Source organism: Liolophura sinensis, chromosome 3, assembly GCF_032854445.1.
Source record: "Liolophura sinensis isolate JHLJ2023 chromosome 3, CUHK_Ljap_v2, whole genome shotgun sequence".
NCBI classification, from domain to species: Eukaryota; Metazoa; Mollusca; class Polyplacophora; order Chitonida; family Chitonidae; genus Liolophura; species Liolophura sinensis.
In genome coordinates, this window is record NC_088297.1 from 6,240,612 (window position 1) to 6,257,452 (window position 16,841).

Below are 16,841 nucleotides of genomic sequence, written 5' to 3' on the forward strand. Positions count from 1 at the left end.
ACACGTTTTCAAAGAAGAAAACAGGTTTTTTTTTTTCATATTGCATTTATTTACCTCTTGGCCAATGAGCACGTAGACGTGCCTGCTTGGCAGCGGCTGGTATGCAAATTGCCAGTACAGGATTATCAGCATACATTGTAAATCTGTCAGTGTGGCGACATACCAGTGTGATTACCTTGCAGTATTTCAAAACACTGAGAACTCAAAAGTGTGACGAGTAACATGTACTGGTCATCTTTTTAACTAGTTTTTTTTTTAGTGTAAGCATAAAAAAATTGTAGAAGTGCTGATACATATTTATTTGTGAAATGGATACGAAATTTAAGCATGTTCTTACTACGATATGGCTGTAGTAATGTTGATGTGGCAGCCATAATCATTCATTCAAGCGAAGTGTGAATTGTTTCTTGATTCACATTCTTGATTTATGGTTGAAAACGTTTGGTCATGTTGTTTAGAGTTGAGCTGAAATAGAAGCCCTCTCCCTCTGTTGTATGCAGGCAGTGGTTATAGCTTGTTATTTTAAATGAAGATAAAATCATGTATGTTTTTAGATTCTATTGAATGCTGCTCGGCTGTGAATCCCGGATTCCTTTTAAAAGTGACACGTGTAAGTGCGATCAGAAGTCCATTACATAGAAGTATGCAACTTCCATATAGCTAGTCTCCACGGCACTTTACACTCTCCTTCGATCTGTAACACATTAAGTGACGTATATGCGCAGCCATGTATTTTTTCTCTCTCTATTGCGCAGCAAACGTCTGAGGAACAGCTGATGCAGACGAAACGACGAAAAAAATGTTCCAAACGCTGTTGTGTTGAAATAGACTTAAAAGCAATCACAAGGGGAGTTTTGTAACGGGACAACAATGTCTTTGATAGAAATTGTTTTAGAGTTGCTTGGAAATGGGTTCTTAACCACACAGCAATAATGATTAGCGAAATCGACGTTTTTAAATAGAGTTTCGGTTTCAAGGTGTGGCAAGTTCTTGTAAGAGCCGTTTACATTAGATTTCCCATGATTCAGTTCACAATTTCCACCCAAGAGGTTGGCATATTTCTCCACCAGGTGGCGCGAGCTTCTACAGATGATGTCACGCGTGTAGTTTGCAGTGGAGACTAGCAATAGGAAATTTGCATAGTTCTAGGTAATGAACTTCTCGTCACGCGTGAATGAGAATTCAGGCGGCAAACTTGCCATCTGTTGTATTTTAATCATGGTATTATTGTTTTGGATATCTTGGCATGGTTGATGCATGATTGGGTCTGTAATAATAACGGTGTATTTCCGCCGGGCATGCTGGGTCATTGGACCGAGGTTGTCACGTGATTATTTGTGTCCGTTGACGTCATCACCATGGACACATGCCATCCTGATCGTCCCCGAAATTCCTTGGACGAGACTTGATTGTCTGTTCCTGCTATCACGCAGTCGTCTCGTTATGCTATTGGATGAGACTTTGTGCCATAGAATCTCGTCTTATCTTGTAATATGGATAAGGTGTCCAGCGACATTCTGCTAGCGGATCTGTTCCAGGAGTTCCGAATACAGCGCATACTCCTTACTGCCAGCACTAGACCAGCCTGACCTTTAGAGTCTATGCTACGCACGAAGGATCCTTTAGGTCTAGCCTCACCATCGATGGCCTCACATGGAATCAGTAAAATTGTTTCGCGTGTCCATTAAAATCACGTTATGTATTCTGCAGATAAGGAGAGTGCATGTGTATAAAGCAGAAATAGAAACAGAGGTTGAGACAGTGCGTTTGTGTCTGACATCCTTTCCTGCTTCATCACCTTGACCCCAGTGACCTTGGCGTTCAAGATTTCTGTACAAAATTTGCTCGTGGCGGCATTGATGTCGAGCAGCGCATGCGCTGTAAGGAGTATGAATACTGCCCTCAACGTACACATGGGAGTAGTGAACTTGCTTTTCTCAATATAACATGAGCACAGAACAGGCACACCAGTCTCTGCCGGTGATTATATACGGAAAAAGGGAGATAAAGCGCTAGTCAGGTGTCAGCCAATCAGAGTTCATTTATGTAATATGTGTTGTTGTCGTATCATGAACTTTTTGTTCGTTCCGATACAGGATTGTCCCCAGAAGTTAACACAAGACAGTACGAGATTTTGCGGGAGTAAAGACTCATTTTAACCACCCTATCACATAATTTAGCGACACGTTCACGGAACGTCATGCTGTGCCCGTTGATCAGCAAAAGTTGTTTAATGGTTGAAATTTACGACATCCATGTATAGTGAATGTAAGGTTTTCTTGTAAATACAGTTTATTATTTCTTCCCCGATAAGTTTTCTTGACTTTTCAAGAAAAATGTTTTTTTTCCCCATGTTTCTCATTAAGTTTGTCTGAAACAAATGGTCTCAAAATAAATGTTACTGTGGTTAAAATTGACTTCAAATATGCCTTCTTTCTTCTGTTGAGTTACTGTACACAGCGCTATACTCCCAGCTTATATGATGGGTCCCTCTCAGATAGAAGGTGAAGTATCCACAGTTGTGTGTGTGTATTCTTGGGGTTTAAAGGTGTATAATGATGTTTCAGTCATGACGACGTGGAGTCATTACGTGTGTGTAAATACATTGTACCTTCTTGTGGCAGGACGAGTCCATGCCGCCAAAGAGCTGCAGCCACTCAGAGGAATCATCGGAAGGCACCTTACATGCATGAAACCCCGCCTACCAGTCCTGTTCCCTTGCTCTAACCTCTCATTGATGAGGGCCAAATGAGGCAGCAACAAGTACTATTTTTTTTTAAATAGTCTTTGGTATGACCCGACTTCGAGGCGTCTCTATCCATTAGGCCACCAAAGTGGTCCCACAGTTCTGGAGTTCAGATTTCGATATATTTGTCTGTCATTTGTCGAGTTATCCAGTTTCATCTATTGTCTCAAAGTAACAATTTCAAATCTGACGCTGATTAAACCTGGATTTGTGGAATGGACTCCTACCCCTAAACAAGGTGGAACCCATGCAGCTGTGGATTGAAGTCAAGTACTTGGCGAAGGGTATCCTCCGGGCGCTGATGAACGGTTTCTTCCGGGCACGGATGAAGTTTCATTTAACGACTCATTACCTGAACCTCTGTCTTATAATTGAAAGATGCCGAGGACGGCGTCCTACTTTAACAGATAGTACTAGTCATGTGGAGTCCCAGGGTTAGTACTATGCAAAACACTGAGAAAAATGCTTTCATCTTAGTGTCACTGGTTCCACCTCAATTCGGAGTTGACCATTTAGAATAGCTATAATAATTGACGTTTAATTGGAGAGAAGATGTTTGCCCCGGTGTCAGTATAGGCATGGCCTTGTAGTTAGACAAGCACAGTCCGCATAATAGATATGACCGCTTGGAAAGTATTGTAGTACATTGTCGAACCAGACGTAACCCAACTGTAGAATTGTCAAATTCATATATATATATATATATATATATATATATATATATACTGTGATTAGACTGATTGCATTGTTTAGTCTCCGTACTCACGAATGCTCTGGTAGGATGGGACCAGTTTAAGGGATTTAGGAAACCTTAGGGCCAGCAAGGTTAAGAAAAAATCACCACATGGCGTTACTGGCGAACTCTGCCTGAGATATGATATGCTGTTTGTCATTCTGAACGAAGGCAGGTGGTCTCCGGTAAAATTCATGACAGATCACAGGACGAAGTGTACATGAAAGTAAGGGGAATATACATGTAGAAAAAAGTAAAGGAATTATCAACAATCTGTATGGACCTTGCCATATGGAAAGGCAAGCAGGTTAACCATATGTGGGCTACAGCCTAATCACATTCTCGCGAGAACTACAGACGAGATAAAGATAGCTCTCGCACTAATCCAGTGCCTGGATTGTTATCTCCCCGTATCAAGACATGGTCCAGTACTGGTTACCCCCATTGTTCAGTCGCTGTTTTGTTGGCTGATATATTCTCAGAGCAGTGGCGCTGAATTCAAAGGTAAAAACTGCTAGGGAAAGCGCAATCGCTTGAGAATTCATTTATATTGCACTTACACGACGGCGGCCAACATCATGGTGGGAGCACGGGGGAAACACACTACCATCCGCAGGTTGCTGGCAGACCTTCTCACTTACGCCCGGAGAGAAAGTCAGTCTGACTCACAGTAACCGCATTGGTGAGAGACTCCTGGGTCGTTACGCTGCCCTGGCGCGCTAACCGACTGAGCCACGGAGGCCCCTATTTTCGTTTTAAGGACAAAATGTTAGGTCACATGTGGATGAATCTGATAACGACGATATCGACAGCTGTACGTCAATAAATAACGTCAGCGACAAAATCCGCTGTGGGCGACTCCATTTTGCCTAAGAACTAGACCTGAAGCCTTCTGTGTTAGGAGGAGAATTGCCGTCGGAAACCGCCGAAGTGCAGTTCGTACATTTCCGGTAGAACACTTCTTCCCAGAAGGTAGCGAACAGTGCAGTTCGTTTTCCGCTTGACGATCGGGAAACCGGAATCTTGGACGCAGGTTCGAAGTTTACACGAACAAGGTGGCAGTTTTAGCGACTCTCGTTGGCTGAAAGGCAACACACCCTCAGCATAAATTACAGGGTGTTAAAGATGGAGGACGCGATGGACTCAACGATTTATGCCAGCTTTGCCGTATTTAGGCTTAACGTGTATGGTGAAGAAAACTCACAAAATTATGCAGCAGGCAAACTCAGATAGAAAAAGATGTGCTCTTTTCAGCCTATAGTGTCATGTTTTTAAATTTTCTTCTGCTTTAAAGAAAGATTCGTCAACAGCCAGCGAGAAAGCTACATAGGAAGTAATTGCTGTGATGTGTACTTGACCCCACATGTCAATCGTGTCAAGTGCCTGGGCTGGCTCTCGCAACCAGAAAGGAGCCTTTGGCGCTGGAATATTCGCATCAAACATGGTGCGGCATTTTTGAAAGTCTTCGATAAAAAGTTGCCAATACTGGATTCAAAATACCCTTAGAAATGCACACGAAACGAACGAAGCCAGCGAACTGTCAGGAAAGGAAAATAAATGTGATATACACAAGTAGTCTGTCCTCTGTCTGTAGGATTTGCGCATAAAACCATCATATGATGGTAAAGTTCAGTATACTTTAGAAGCAACGGATACAAATGGAGTGTGTGTGCGTGCGTGCGTGCCTGCGTGCGTGCGTGCGTGTGTAAGACCATTACACTAACAGTCCTTCGAAATACTTTCATTGGATTATCTGCTCAGCGAATGCATTTATAGCTCCATATCTAGGCTATACGTACCGAATGAGGAATTCTAGCAGATTGTGTGGCGTCAGTGATTTGACGGCACTGGTAATGATATGGCCCGAAAAAGCCTCAGAATCCAGTGTTTCTAATTCATTTTGCACAGTTTGCATTTGATATGGCTTAATGGGGAGTCGAATTCCCGTGTCAGAGAAGATCGAAATACATTTCTAGGTGAAAAGGGCTTTTTTCAAAGAGCAGGCCGCTGTTATATTTATTTATTTATTTGATTGGTGTTTTACGCCGTACTTAGCAATATTTCCCTTATACGACGGCGGCCAGCATTATGGTGGGAGGAAACCGGGCAGAGTCCGAGGGAAATCCACGACCATCCGCAGGATGCTGACAGACCTTCCCGCGTACGGCCGGACAGGAAGCCAGCATGAGCTGGACTTGAACTCACAGCGACCGCATTGGTAAGAGACTCCTGGGTCATTACGCTGCGCTAGCGCGCTAACCGACTGAGCCACGGAGCCCTCCGCCCCCCCCCCCCCCCCCCACACACCCCGCTGGTATTAGACTGAGTAGAAAGGATCTACAATGATATCAAAAAGAAAAAACTCGCAATAGCTGCCACTTTTATGAGCCTTCCTTCTCGAGAAAAAATCTTTCGCGAATAGTAATCTCATGCTAAACCTTGGCATCCAAAATTTCGTTCTCGCGTCGGATCAACATGAGTACAGCGATTCGAATACGCCCCGTCATTTGCCGAAGCAATGCGGGCGTGTCCGAAGATGACATAACTGCCGGAGATTATCGAGTATTCCCGAGTGCGTGACAGAATTCATTCACTCTCGACGCACGTGCGAGGCAAGTGGCTACTGGTGGTCCCTGGGCAGAAAACGACCCAGCGTCAGGCTTTTGTCTGAATTTTTATGACACGTGTGCCAAGAGATAAGTTTCCCATTTTGTTGCCAATATTATCTGAGGTGTAATAATGGCGTCCCTGTGGTGGTGAGCTTTACTTTGTCCCAAGTAGCAGTGTGTTTTCCATTTCTCAACTCCCACTCCGTGTCTTCGACATCACCAACCAGAGCGGATACAAATTTCAAACGGGCATATTCAAAAGTCCATTCGAGGTAAAACGATTATTATTTTCTCTTTCATATTATCTGCTTTATCTGTATTCATGGTATTCACTCCTTATTCAACTGAATCGATTCTGAAGTTCTGTAGTGTCATTAATGATGTGTGAAATGCAGTACCGTAATTGACTCGTACAAACACTGGTTCAGTTTGTGTATTCCATTTCTGATGATCGTTTGTGATGTTTTGGCTCTTTTGTTCTTTTACCAGTATTAAATACTGGGACAAATTCATGTAAGCCGACACGAACGTCACACGTCCAGAAAATATTCCGCAATTGTCGAACAATATTGTAATAACCATTGAGTTTTGACCTACTTCTTCTGGTCAGAATTCTTATTGGGAATTTATTAAGATGAGATTGCTTTGACAGAAGGTTTGACGCCGGTGGAATGGGGTCCAACTAACAATAGAAACCTCATCTTAAAAACTTCCATGGCATTGTGGTCTGACGGCTCTTGTAGTCCCCAGGACTGTTTATGTAGTCTTACATGATCGATATTCGTCAAAGCGCACAAATATTTGAAGGCTTTGTGGTGTTTTGATTCGGTGGGGGCGGGGGAGGGGAAGGTGGGGGTGGTGGTGGTGGGGCGGGGGGGGGGGGGCAGTGAGTGAAGACTATTATCAATGTAAGGAGTACAAGAGCTGATGAAGTCTAGTGAGCGCAGTTTCATATCATCTGGAGTCAAATTTCAGGCACATGTATCTTGCATAAACCAAACGTTCCATGTATCTGACATAAACCAAACGTTCCATGTATCTGACGTAAACCAAACGTTCCATGTATCTGACATAAACCAAACGTTCCATATATCTGACATAAACCAAACGTTCCATGTATCTGACATAAACCAAAAGTTTCATTTATCTGACATAAACAAAACGTTCCATGTATCTGACATAAACCAAATGTTCCATGTATCTGACATAAACCAAACCTTCCATGTATCTGACATAAACCAAACGTTTCATTTATCTGACATAAACCTAACGTTCCATGTACATGTACTGCGCATAACCAGCTCATGCTGGCTTCCTTTCCGGTCGTATGTGGGAAGGCCTCTCAGCAACATGCGGATGGTAGTGGATTCCCTCAGGGCTCTACCAGGCTCCCCCCCCCCCCCGCCCCACCATGATAATGCTGGCTGCCATTGCATAAGTGAAATATTCTTGAGTACGGCATAAAACACCAGTCAAATAAGTAAATAAATAAATCTCGCATAACCAAAAATTTCATGTTATCTGCCATAAACCAATTTTCATGTACATGTATCTCGCATAACCAAAAGTTTCATGTATTTGGCATAAACCAGTTTTCACGGAAACTACACACTTACAAAGTTATAATCGTGATTTTTTGAATACAAATTTCGAAATGATTCGCCAGATTCACATGTATGCGTTCCCTAGAAATCGTTTTCACCATATTGGTGTATTCTGAACACGACGGGTCGTGAACAGACCACCTTTAATATTTATTTGAGCCAATACCATCATATTTGGGAATATCTCCTATTTCTCTTTGAAGTGTATTATTGATTTTGATGTTTACTACACTTTTGTGCACTTTGCATGTGGTTTCTGTTTTTTCCTTCTTCAGTATTACGCCGCTGTCTGGATACTTATCCGCCAAACACAAGCCAGCTGGTGCTGATCCACAATGCACTGTCAAATACTATGGGTGTCCTTGTCATTTTTAACGGTAAGTTGGTATACTGCTTAGAAATTACATGAGATGAGTCTGCTTGTGTCAAGCTCTGACCTTTGTCAACTGAACTTAGCACAGTTACATTTGTCTCAACTTGGATGAAAAAGACAGGTCCAGCCATTAGAAAAGAACTGTATTTCCCTTCCAGAACAGAAAATGAGTTTGGGAGGAGGGAAAAATCAGTCAGCGGAAGATTTTTCTCGTGTTAGCAGCCAGCTTTGTAACAGCGCGATTTGTAATAAAAACGTTTGTTTTTTGCTATTTTTGTAATAACTTATTCCTGTCAAGAATTTATTACAAAAGGCCACTCTCTGAGTTTATACATAGATTATTGAATGAATACGGACTAATGTGGAAGTGTTTTTATCTTCGCTTCGGCTCCGCGCAAAAACAGAACTTTTTCACTTCCGCCGGTATTCACTCAATATTCTTTAAGTATACAGTGTAATAAGAAGAAAATAAAAAGAGCCCGAACCAAATAAATAACATTTGCCTTGCACAGCGTTATTTGTTCTTTCTAGTCAGGTTTCCGGGTATTATTACATGCCGTCTTTCTAGTCAGGTTTCCAGGTATTATTACATGCCGTCTTTCTAGTCAGGCTTCCCGGTATTATTACGTACCGTTTAACATTTGTCTTCATGACAACACGGCATTTTGAGTAATTCTAAACCAGTGACGTTTAATAAACTGCAATTAACATCACTGCATTGTTTTTAACTAATTCAGTTTAAGCCATGATGATAGGGGGCAAATAAATTGCTACTATTTATGGATTCACATGAACAGTTAAAATAAAACCTTGACTGAGGTAAATTGAAAAGAGGCTGTATTTTACCGGTTACGTGTGATCATTTGCCACCTATCACATCGTCGTCGCTGATCTGGTTTTACTCTCTATCCTTTACGTCTTTAATTATATTCTACTGGTTTACTTGTACAGATGTGTACGGCTCAGACTTTAGAGAAGCTACCTGAGGGCATTGGAAATTGTAAGTAAGAATATACGGAGAGATGATTGGAAATTGTAAGTAAGAATATACGGAGAGATGAAATACATAGAGATATAAGACATTAACATGAAAAATCATTTTACTAGTAAAGTTTAACGGAATATCTTCTGAAGGTGAACGCACGTGGGAAGGTCTCCTAGTAACCAGCGGATGGTCTGGGTTTCCCCCGTACTCTGCAGGGTTTCGCCCCACCATAATGTTGGTCGACGTCGCATAAGTGAAATACTCTTGAATACGGCGTAAAACGTAGATTAAATAAATAAGGAAAATCTAAAAAATCGAAAAGGTAAAAGTAAAAATTTTTGGTTTGAGGTAACTGACATCAGATATTATCATTGTAAAGCCTGCCAAATAATTCAAGCCTTTGACTTCGTTTGAATCATTCAGAAAAAAGTAATAGATAGAAAATATCACAATCGGAATTAAACAAAGCCAAGAAAAAATTATAATAAAGAAATAAAAAAACTAGTAAATAAATAAAAGAAATAAATGACAGCAAATATGAGGGAAAAATTTTATAAAACAGAAAGATATGTCTCAGGTGCCTTAAAATTTTTTGTTTAAGAGAAAATATTGTTCTAATGGTTCTGATTTTTGTTTTGAAAAGTTCCATTTGAAGTTTAAATTTTCTGTAGTGACGGTTGATTGCGGCCTTCACCCGTCTGAGCCCATGACCTTGACCTACGTGGGGGAGATCCGGGCCATGTACGCCTCGACGAGTCCATTTGCCTGCGAGGCCGAGTCCACAGACGAGCGTGAGATCGTGTTCACCATGGTTATTGAGGAGGACGACCGAGAAGAGTGCGGTGTACAGGTATAGAGGTGTAGAGGTGTTTAAAATTGGTGATCATGCTCGTTTTAAAACAAAGCCACGCGACATTTCCAAGCAGGACCATGAATCATTGGTAAGGTGTACTACTCCAAAAATACTCTAGTTTTGGGTTCAAACGCGGCCTGAGTAGAGGATTCTCAGTTCCTTCTCTCCCTTCTCTCGAGCGTTCGTAACATTAAGCGAAGACGCTAGCTGATGCAGTCTTTGAGCTGAGTTCCTGATTAAACACCAAAACCAATAGTTTTGGGTCAGTGTGATGTGCAAGTTTGTAAAGACACACGTGGGAAAGTTTATCAGAAAATTTGCCGAATGTCGATGGTTTGCTCCAAGGTTTCCAGTTTCCAATGAAACGGACGTTACAGGGAGTACGGCGTTCATCGAAAAAGCAAATAAATCAAACAAATCAGCTGAAGTGTTTCTAGCACTGACAACCACAGTTGCCAGAATCAATCCACTTGAGTTTTTAGAAATATGTGCTGACTTTCTCCAACACGTGCACTTGGAACCTGTTTTACGACGGAGGCATCATGCGTCCATGACAAGATAATAGCGAAGACACGGACAAGTGAGCGCGTGCAAAACGTTACCTTTTCATGAAGGCAACAGTATTGTCTCTTCTTCATGTGAAACTAGATAGTTATCTAAAGCCATTGGAGTTGTTAATGGAATGGCTTCTGTATTGTATGGATGATCATGAAACAGTCATTGGTTGTTCACAGGACGTTGGGGCCATGGCGTTTAAGGTGAGAATCCACGTACAGAATCACGTGATCCTGGTGACAGATGACGACACCGAGTTCGAAGTCACGTGCAACTATGCCAACGTCACGGATGGAACGAGCAATATGGGCGTCGTGGAGCTGCTAGTGTAAGTGTTTCGCTTAAGTCTTCTAAAATCATCCAGTCTGATCACTAAATTAGACTGAACCCGAAATAAGGCTTGCAGTCTCATTACAACCGAATCAATCTGCCAGTCATTCAAACAGACATTCGTATACCAGCCGTCAACCAAAATGGACGTTCTAGGTCAGTAATTCAATACACTTTTTCTCTAGTTTCCCCATAAATGCTTGCCTCCAATGCTTTCCGCTAGTTCGCCTAATTCTTACCAATCTGGTATTCTATATCACACACTGGAAATACCGGGAGTATTCTCGTTTTTAGCGCACTATCCATGCATCAATCAACAATAAAAATGCATCAGTGCATCTAAAACACCAATCAAATAAATAAATAAATGTACGCATTTGCATGAACAGTTAGAATAAAACCCTCACAGACCATTTGGCAGCTTTCACACTGTCGTCGCTGCTTTGGTTTTACTCTCTGTGCTTTTTTTAAATGATATCCAACTCATTTTCGACATTCAGTCTGTCCGCTTATTCATGTCTGCCTCAGTCCTGTTTGTCTCCGACTCTAGCTGTAGTTCTTGTTGAACATAAAATTGACCATAACAATCTGGCGGCAGGTTCGAATCCAGTTCTTTCTAAATCCCCTGTGCGTTAATCTATTTTGTCTGATAATTGCGTGGTGAAGTGAACAATAAATTTTTCCGGTTCTGAACATGGCTATTGTAGCATATAGGGAATACCATCACACAAATACACAATTAACCACAGTTCCTGCTTTAATTGCTGTTCCGCAACCTGCGGATGGTCGTGGGTTCCCCCCGGGCTCTGCCCGGTTTCCGCCCACCATAATGCTGGCCGCCGTCGTATGAGTGAAATATTCTTGAGTACGGCGTAAAACACCAATCAATCAATCATTAATTGCTGTTCCTTAGCGAAGAGCCAGCGTCGTCCAGTGCCATCCAGGTGCCGAGTGGGTCTGGGGATACCAACGAGGCTACCATGGAGCTGATCGTGGAGGACTTGTTAACAAACGCCATCAACCATATTAACCTGGATCAGGAAGTTCGACTTCACATTTTGGATAAACCAAAGGAAGGTATAAAATTCAGCTGTTATAACCTCAGAATTGCTATTTGTTTATTATAGCCACCTCACCGAAGTTAGTGAGGTGGGGTAGGGTTGCGGGGTTGAGGTGATGAGAGAAAGGGTGTATACAGGAATAACCTTGTCTATCTCTCCGCCTGTTTGCAGACACTATTATTTCCACGCCTCCCCTCCGAAACCACTGAGCCGATTTCTATGAAACTTAACATAAAGTCTTGCATATCATCTCAAATTGTGCTTGCTTAGGTTTAATGGAACACGGGTAATTATTTTCATAATTATTCCCATATAAGACTTTGGTAACGGGGTCAATATTTAGTAATGTCGAGTCTTCAAAGAGGCAAACATGTCTTCTTAATCTTCACATTTGACGGGTATTTCTGGTTATATTATCAACGTATAGCATTGAACTACATGATTTTAATAGTGTACACAATTTACTTGCATAATTTTAACTAATTTGTCCACCTTTAATGCTACTAATTAGCATATAAAATACACAGATTGCGGTCGACTAAAATCCAAACATCTTTGCTCTGTGATATAGAGATCTTTGCAGTTTTATCATTGGTTTCACCGTGAAAGCTTGAACAAATCTGGTTTCCAAAATCTAATTAAAAGTAAAAATCTAGCGATATCTGCAAAATGACAACAAGCTCTAAAATAATCCACTTCACTTCACTCCAGAAGTCCTATGCAACAGTCAACCTTATGTTTAATTTTCAAAGGCTTGCCGACATGGCCATCTGAAAAAGGTTAGATGGTAGAATATAGTTTATTTCCTTTGTTGTTTTATTTATATTTATATATATATATATATATATATATATATATATATATATATATATATATATATATATATATATATTCTCATAAAACATAAATCATGTAGAAAAATATATATTGATTTATCCATCGTAGTTTGTCCTAAGTATGACCTTCAACCCAGTCCATGTGATTCCATCATGGCGGAAATGACCTCTGACCTGAACTGTACAAATCTACACGGCGAGCCTTTTGTCGACTGCAATAGCGTAAGTATTTACCCAGTCCTGTAATATACTTCCAACATATGCCTGTCCCTTAGCGTAATTCATTCCTTTAATTTCACGACATATTCTTGAGCACGGCGTAAAACACCAATCAAATAAATAAATAAATTTAATTTCTGGAAAGATGGAGCGGGTTGTGGCCAAGGTACGAGTTCAGTTACTGCCTTGTTCGGGGAGCAGTCAGATCACGTGTTCTCACTGTTTGTTCATGGCAGTGAGGGGTCGACAACGTTTCCGTGGCCATTTGGACACTCTGTGACGTTTGTTGAAGATCACGTGTCTTTCACTAATATGAGTTCGTCAGTATCTTGCCGAAGGTCGATGGTTTACCATGAGCACTCCAGTTTCCACCGCCCACAGAGCTGAACGCCATCGTGTGCTTGGGGAAAAAAAACGAACCTTGCAGGAGTATGACATTAAACCACAATCAGACAAATAAATAAACAAATAAATTTTAGCCACACATAGATCGGTGAAGAATTTTTTATATGTTTCTTCGTGACAGGTTGTTCCTGTGTGGGAATTCGTGGAGAAATGCCAGACTGATATGCATAAACTAACCAATCAGATCGGAGAGTGCTCACCATATTGGAAACGAGATTACATCTGTGCTCTCCAGGAAATGTACGAGTGTATTTGTCATAAAGAAGGTGTTCACGTCAGCTGGTTGCCATCTGCAGAATGCGGTAAGTTTGGTATGACGGCTGTCCCATATCCAGACAGAGGCAGAGCAATTTAGTAATCCTTTACCACATAAAGGCATTAAGCATTCCGTAAGTGATGGATTCTGTTGCCACAATATTGCATTCTGTCGACACGGTATTCCATTCTGTTGGCACAGTATTCCATTCTGTTGGCACAGTATTCCATTCTATTGACACGGTATTCCATTCTGTTGGCACAGTATTCCATTTTATTGGCACGGTATTCCATTCTATTATCGCGCTATTCCATTCTGTTGGCACGGTATTCCATTCTGTTGGCACATTATTGCATTTTTGAGACACAGTATTCCATTCTATTGGCACAGTATTCCATTCTGTTGACACCGTATGCCACTCTATTGGCAGGGTATTCCATTCTATTGGCACAGTATTCCATCCTATTATCACGGTATTCCATTCTGTTGGCACAGTATTCCATTCTATTATCACGGTATTCCATTCTATTGGCACAGTATTCCTTTCTATTGACACAGTATTCCATTTTATTGTCATGGTATTCCATTCTGTTGGCATATTGTTGCATTCTAGAGACACAGTATTCCATTCTATTGGCACAGTATTCCTTTCTATTGGCACAGTATTCCATTTTATTATCATGGTATTCCTTTCTGTTGGCATATTGTTGCATTCTAGAGACACAGTATTCCATTCTATTGGCACAGTATTCCTTTCTATTGACACAGTATTCCATTCTGTTGGCACAGTATTCCATTCTGTTGACACGTATGCCATTCTATTGGCACGGTATTCCATCCTATTGGCACAGTATTCCATCCTATTATCATGGTATTCCATTCTGTTGGCACAGTATTCCATTCTATTATCACGGTTTTCCATTCTATTGACACAGTATTCCATTCTATTGACACGGTATTCCATTCTATTGACACGGTATTCTATTCTATTTGTACAATATTCCATATACTATAAAAGACTACAGCATAGAGAGTAAAATCAGAACAACGACAACAGTGATAGCTGGCAAATGGTCGCACGTAACCAAGTTAAGTAAGGCCTCGTGTCAACTTAGCGCAGCCAAGTTTTATTCTAACTGTTCAAGTAAATGCTTAATTTTAATAATTAATCTTGCTGAAGTTGGATCTTGCTGATAGAATAAAACAGAATAAAGCACAGAATACGTAAATTTGTACGAGCTCTGTCAATGGAAATTATATATATATATATATGAATCGTTTCCCTTCAAAATTAAGAGGGAGAGCCTATTTCCTTAAGTGGAACGATATACACATATAGACATATAAAGTGTCGCCGTACAAGCAACGTTAAAACCGAAGTCCACAAACCCACAACCGATCGTGGTTTTCTCTAACCCTGTTACCCAGAGACAACGAAGAGTTTGATATTCGTGGAGAAGTGTGATCTGATCAGTGACGGAAAAACAACTCCCTTGGTCGTGGATGGGTAAGTACTGTACTATCTCCGGACCGTATGGAGCCTGTTAAGGCCATTACCGTGCCGTCGTACCATCGTACCATCGCCTGATGATGGAACCAAACCATGGAACGATACTCTCAAGCGAGGACACCATGGCACGTTACAGTAGCATTGCTCCTCACTATCGTTCCATCGTCTTGTTCCGACGATGGAACGATCACACAATGGTACGATCATGGCCTTAAGGGGCTTCCGTAAGATGAAGTGATGCTGCGGTAAGAACAGCATCGTGTTCCTATGTTTAGCAGATGGCAATGTGAAATTACGAATCTAAAAGGGGATTTTCTTCAAAATCATAGACTGGCACGTGACCTATAGTGTGTTATATCGTTCTACAGCCAATTTCACGCCCCACATTTCAAAGCTCAATAAGAGGGTTCCCTGGCATAATGACAAGAGAGTCCTCGTATATTGTCCGTATGTAGGTTGGGCAGCTGTTTACAGCGTCAAGTCAGATCGCAATCTCTCAACGAAAAAGGGGCAGGCTGGAAAATGTGTTTTAAGCCCGTTTGCAAGGTGGGTTTGAAGTCCGTTTGCGAAGTAGGCTTGAAGTCCTTTTGCGAAGTGGGGTTGAAGTCCTTTTGCGAAGTGGGGTTGAAGGCCTTTTGCGAAGTGTATATGAAGCCCGTATTCAGTATCAGTTTGAACCCCATTTGAAAAATGTTTTTGAAGCCCGTTTGCGAAGTGTTTTTGAAGCGTTTTTAATTGCTTTCTGCTGTTAAATCTCATTCTGCTTGTATACCTCATTCTGTCATACCAAAGGTTTCAAGTTGGAAATTGTGCTTGTGGATTTTTCGCGACCACGGACTGATACTATAAAGTCCGAAGTCGAAATTTAAACTACCATTTTAGAGATTATACATTGTATTTTGGGGTTTTAGCAAAATGGCCATCACATAAATGTTCTCTTAAGACATGTGTTGTGAACATTTTAATTTCCAGTACCAAGAAAGCATCTCAAGGATGTTTGTGGAATTCACCCCTGCACTGAAGGGCCAAAGATTTCGATACCGGTATTTCAAATTACAATTAGAACGTGCCCCACGGCGTAATGTCAGGTACCTGACAATCAGCGGTGTTCCCCGCCCTCCCCCCTCGCAAACCAAAAATATATAAACAAAAATAAGCGTGGTTTAGCATGAGAACATATTATAGGACGCTTCACTTTCTGTGAAATGATCGTCACCCTGCATTTGAGGACCAAACCCAACATGTCTTACTAGAATTGCCCCCCACCTTGTGCCAGTTCAATGAATAAATAGTTTATTGACCTTGACCTATTTCTCCAGGTCGTTTTCCCATTGACCCTTATCTCGAAAAAGCTACCTCTTGCACTGTCCTTTCCACAAATAGGCATTTACTGGCTTAGATGATGTTCTTCCCTGGGTGAACCACCGGCCCGGATAGCACAGTTGGTAGAGCGTCCGCTTCGGACCGGTAGATCCAGGATCAATCCTTGGTCGAGTCTCACCTAAGACTTTAAAAGAGGAAGTTGTAACTTCCTCGCTTGGCGTTCAGCATGAAGGGGATAGTGCAACGACTGGTTGACCCGTATCAGTATAATGGCTCGGGCGGGGCGTCTTACTTGCCTTCGGTAAGTAGTCTCAGTGATGCAGCACTAAATAAAAGAGCGGTGGAAATCCGTCCTGCAACAAGGAGGCACATTACACGTGCATGCACCCTAATGATTCCTTCGTCGTCATATGACTGAAAAATTGTTGAGTACGACGTTAAAC